General features: G+C 44.2%; 1 pseudogene; it reads left to right on the forward strand.

The window, feature by feature from the left end:
* The first annotated feature begins 371 nt into the window (after positions 1 to 371).
* On the forward strand, positions 372 to 488 carry LOC136650612 (5S ribosomal RNA; annotated as a pseudogene).
* The last annotated feature ends 4,850 nt before the right edge of the window (positions 489 to 5,338 follow it).

Below are 5,338 nucleotides of genomic sequence, written 5' to 3' on the forward strand. Positions count from 1 at the left end.
ATAGGGAAAGAATATGTGACTATGGGCACAATCCTAACCCACTTTCCAGCACCGACATAAGGGTAACGCAACTTCGAGTTAAGGGAACAAACATTGCCATACCTTGAAGAGGCCTCCTGTGCCTGCTCCCCAACTGCAGGATGTAGCATATGCCCCACTGGCACAGCTATTCCCGTGGCACCAACACTGGCACCAACTATTGGAACGTTGGTTAGGATTGTGCCCTATTTCAGTTACATGTACTTGCGCTTAGTTATAGTAAATATTAGGACCAGAGGCATCCCTGAGATGGGTGCCATCCAGAGCGGGGCTTACATGAAGGAGCTCCACGTCCCAGAAGTTTGGGGTGACATGATGACGTGATCACCTCGACCAGCAACTATTACCCTGCACATGCCCAATCTCGTCTGATCTTGGAAGCTAAGCAGGGTCAGGCCTGGTTAGTACTTGGATGGGAGACCGCCTGGGAATACCGGGTGCTGTAGGCTTATTCCATAGTCTTTTGAGACTGAAGGTTGCCAACCATTGCCAACCTTGCTCTGGACCTTCCAGGCCATTGCATTGCATTAAATGCAATAAGTCCACCTTCAGAATGCTTCCCTTTGGTGATCATTGGCCCCAGTAGATTGTATTCTTGCCATCAAGCAGCGAATCATGGGCATCAGTGAGAGCATAAGAAGGCTGGGCTCAGAGAAGCCAGGGATCACCAAAGGGCCCCCCCTCTTGGGGTGTCACCAGAGGCAGCTGTCCCCATCGCCCCCACCTTGTGATGCCACTGATTGGAACTAGGAAGGTTTTCCAGAGGATTTGAGAAAAATGTGGGATTTAAATGAGGGATTTGAAGGAAACAACAGAGGAGGCATCATAGAAGCAGCTGGGGGACAGTTCCAGGCACAGACAACTGCAAGAGAGAATGGGCAGAGTCATTTTGAGGGTGCAAGGGACTTTCAGATGGGTGACGAACACACATGGGGCTGCAGAAGATGACTGCTGTAGATATGAGTGGCCCAGTGAAAACTAACATGGGTCATCCTCTTAATGATAAGAACTCTTTCATATAGACAGTGGGGCAGGGAAATCTTTTTATTTCCACAACAGGAACAGGCAGTTGTCATGCAGCCACAACCTCTGTGGAATGCCACTGTCAGCAAGCCGATCCTCTCAATTTTCAATAATGTTGGTGACAGCCAAGATGCCTTTGTCAGTAGCACAGACATCGTTCTGCAGTATGTCAAGTTTATGGTCTGGGATGTCAATACATCAAGAACTCTTCTTTTAAAAGAGTAAATAAAAGGCAAGAGCCCATTGTTGCTGGCTTCTTTGCGAGTAAAAAACACTCAGGGGAAAACCAGAAGCTCCAGTATTCACAGGTTGCAAGTTACTAGAGCATCCAATTCTAATTCCTCTGTCTAGTGGCATAGCTAGAGGGGTCCAGGGAGCCTCACTGCAGCATGCAAGGGACCCCTCCTCCTCCCCTTCAGAGTCATTCCAGACAGGGGGAGCAAAACGGAGGCGTGCGCAAAATGGAGACGTACGCACGTAGTGTTTTGCACCCCCTCTAGCTATGCTACTGCCTCTATTAGAGGCCAGGGAAAAGCTTTCAGCAAGATAAACAGCAAAGCCTAGCCTGTAAAACCATATCCAAGTAGGAAACACGGACACCTCCTCCCAGAACGCTGTGTGTCTGCAAAGGATGGGAACCTCCATTTTTCAACAGCCTTTCATGCCAAAACCAATGGGCTATAACTTTCTCAAAGGCTCTGAGATTCAGCAGACAAATCTCCTGTACAGGCAGACATGGAGAGACTCAAAACACAGCTGAAATTAGGAGGCAAAGCAAACCATCCCCCCTGTTTCCAAGTCCAGTCACAACACATCTCTCATAACCAGATGGGTTTTTTTGTTGTTGTTAAAAACACAAAACACCACCATTTTGGTGTTCTAAGATATTTTCCAGAAATTCAGATAGATTTACTTTCCCAGTTAGAAATAATACTGCAGCTGCATCTGTTGACACTGTATCACCTATATCACCTACCTAGTACACTCTTAAAGTGTTTAAAATACATAAAAATGAGAACTTGGAATAAAAACATAAGATCTCTTTCTGCCTTTCAAATCACGAAATCTGTGAAAAAATAAAACCATTTTCAAACACCCTTACAAGTCATAACCAAAGCCTGGATGGGCTCCAGGTCCAGAGTGTTCATGTATTCATTTTTATTATTATTATTATTTCATCTAACAAGCCCTAAACAGGGTCTAAGAGAAGCCCAGTCTCCAAACCCTGTGATCGGCTGCTCTAGGGGATGTCATTGTCCAGCAACATCAGAAAAGAAAACCTCAGAATTATCATAGAAACACACCACATCCTGACCATGAAACAGAAGCCAAGGCAATATACAGAACCAGCAGCAGATCGGAACTGAAGCACCCACTGAGTAATAAATAGAGTGCATGCTCCATGTCTGAAGGAAGCCTGGACAAGATTGGTATCGTCCAGCGTAAGGCTCTAATTAGATCCCCCCTGCTATGGAGGCAATTGCTTTCTTGTGAGGTCAAAAAGGATATCACATATTAATTATATTATGAGTTTGCTTCCATTTCCATTCCTCAAATGCACAATTCCCATAGCAGGAGGAGATTGCATGCACTCCTGGTTCAGTGCAGCTCTCCAAACGTTTGAAGCCATTAAGACTTGTGCAATGACACTGCGGGGTTCCATTGTCCAGAAGACGTGTTGGCAAATTTGTTTTGGCCGCAGACAAAGGAGGAAGTGGCAGACTGCCAAGTCAACCTTCTGCCTTGGATATCTTGCGGTTTGATGATTGTTCATTATTTCCAAGACTGCCCAAGGCCACCCTCACTCATTTCTCCACTGTAGTGCAGAGGAACAATTAGAATTTTTTTTTTAATCACTGGACTGTGTTTGTCACACCCCAGTCAACAAAATTCACTCTAGGCTCTGAAACAGGCTGAGTTACTGCAATCTGTCTCAGAAGGAAACACTGAATAGCATAAGTCATGAAAACCTTTTAGTGAGATGACAAACCATTTGAAAAATCAAAGCATCATAATATTTAAATAAACTCTGGATCATAGATATAACTGAGATAATGCAAAACTGACCTACTTTCAATAAATAAGTAAATATTGATCATCTCAAGTACTATTGTAATGTACTAACTTTTTACATTAGATTTTAATTAGAGATATAAAACAAGACTAAAGATACCAGTCACATTTCATGCAAAGGAGGAGTTGCACAGATAGGGCTCAGTAAAACTCTGTTGCCCAACTTCCTTCTGTGTGCTGGACCATTACAGAGGTTGAAAGGTCTGTTGATGCTGTCTCTCACATATGGGTGTGACTTGAGCAAGTCAGCTCATACTAGCTCATACACAAGTTAGCTCATACTAGCTCAAAGGTTTCTGAACTAGGAGAGATCACTCCCAAGTCTCTAGCACTCCACTTCTGAAATTCTTCTTCATCCCTGCGTAGCACAGCAAAAATCAAAATAAAAGAAATATTCGAGGTGTTCTACCATAGACACAGATCTCTTGAGAAGACAATTATCCATTCTCTGATGATGAGACACATTTCATCAGGGATGTGCCAGACCCACAGCACTGAGACCAAGTCAAATCCCGAGTGTCCACCCCCCCTTGACTTGAGTCACCCACAAGTGATAACAGGCACCATCAGGACAACTTGTCCAGAGCCATTTTTTGAGTCATTTTTCTTGAGGCCGAGTCTTTCTGAAAAGTGAGTCCAAGACTGTTTAAAAGCCCTAGAAGCGGCGAAAAAAGCAAGCAAGCAAACAACAGACAGAGTCACACACAACAGAGTCACAAGTGCACACAAAAGCATGTCTTGACTCAAGTCTATTCTTTTTCATTTTTAGGGTAAAACACCTGAGTCCCGAGTCAGTGCCCAAGATTTTGACACACATGACTCAAGTCTGTACAAGTCATGAAAAATATGTGCTTTCACAACAAGTCTGAGTCAACTGAGCCTCGGCACATCCATGCATTTCATAAACATTGCTTCACTCTCAGATGACAAGTTTAGCCTTCCCAAGTGTCCATCTCTCTTCAGAGTTCCAAAGACATCATCATTCTCTCCTGACAGCAATATCCCTGACCTTACATGAACTGGTCCAGGAGCCAGCCATTCTTGTACATGGTATTTTTCTATGTACTGGAGCAGGCAAGAAAATATTTTCTTATACAGCGAGAAAGTCAGTCATTCAACCAACATCTTGCCTTGAAATGTGCTGCTTTACATAACATCTGGCAAGTCAAATCCCTGATTCTTGGAAATGTACTCTGTTGGGCTGCTGTGAAACCCAGAGAAGAGACAGAACCACAGTAATTGATGTCAAGAAACTCCCATTTGGTTGGCACTACTGGGCTGGATCTGACACTATGGATAGTAATCACAGCTAATACTGAAGAGGAAGTTCTCACACAGAATAGCGGTCTAAGATCCAGCATTATTCAAGCAGCTGGAAGTTTTCGGCAAACATTCATAGAAAGGGGCAAATCCTCAGTCTCTCAGTATAAACCTATAGCTTCTCTTTTATCTCCATTTTCGCTTCTGTCATCAACTCTCTTGCTCCCGTCTTGCTTCTCTCCCCAATCTCATTTTCACTCATCTAGGATTAAAGCACCCTATCAAAGGCCATCTAGTTAATAATATAAAATCATTTTGATTTTATGGAATTATATAAGCCAATCAAGCAGCACCATAAAAGAGAACATCAGATCTCCATTAGAGAGAGGCCGCTTGTCGCTATGCATCTCCAGTCCAAAAGTGACAAGGGCATGCCAAACCAGACAGCCCTGCTCCCTTTCTTGAGAGCTGGAAGTGATCCAGAGAGAGAGAGAGAGAGAGAGAGAGAGCATTCCAGATGTAACAGGGCTGCCCTCCCTCAAAGACAAACTACGCAACTGGCTCGAGCACCAACCTTCTTGGTGTGTCACCCCCAGCTGTTGGAGTTTGTTTAGTAGTTTTTGCAGCTTAGCATTGCATTGTCTGGGTGATGTCCTCAGCATCTGAGAACCTTCACATCTCCACAGGTTGCCCACTGGCTGAAAAGTTCTAAAGAGGAAGATGTTACAAAGTGATAGGCGCTTTGAACGGCATAAAGAAGACACAAAGGGAGTCAGAGGTGGCAAAACTTTCACACAGCAAAAAATAAAACCTTGTGCCTATTGGCATTCACCAGTGGGCATCGCCTATACTGAAGGGGGGAGATTCACACCCTAACCACAGAGCATTATGAGGTGGAAGCAGAGACAAAGAGGCTGTTAATTTAGCACCCTGCAGCGTAAAC

Source organism: Tiliqua scincoides, chromosome 4 (assembly GCF_035046505.1).
Source record: "Tiliqua scincoides isolate rTilSci1 chromosome 4, rTilSci1.hap2, whole genome shotgun sequence".
Classification (NCBI taxonomy): domain Eukaryota; kingdom Metazoa; phylum Chordata; class Lepidosauria; order Squamata; family Scincidae; genus Tiliqua; species Tiliqua scincoides.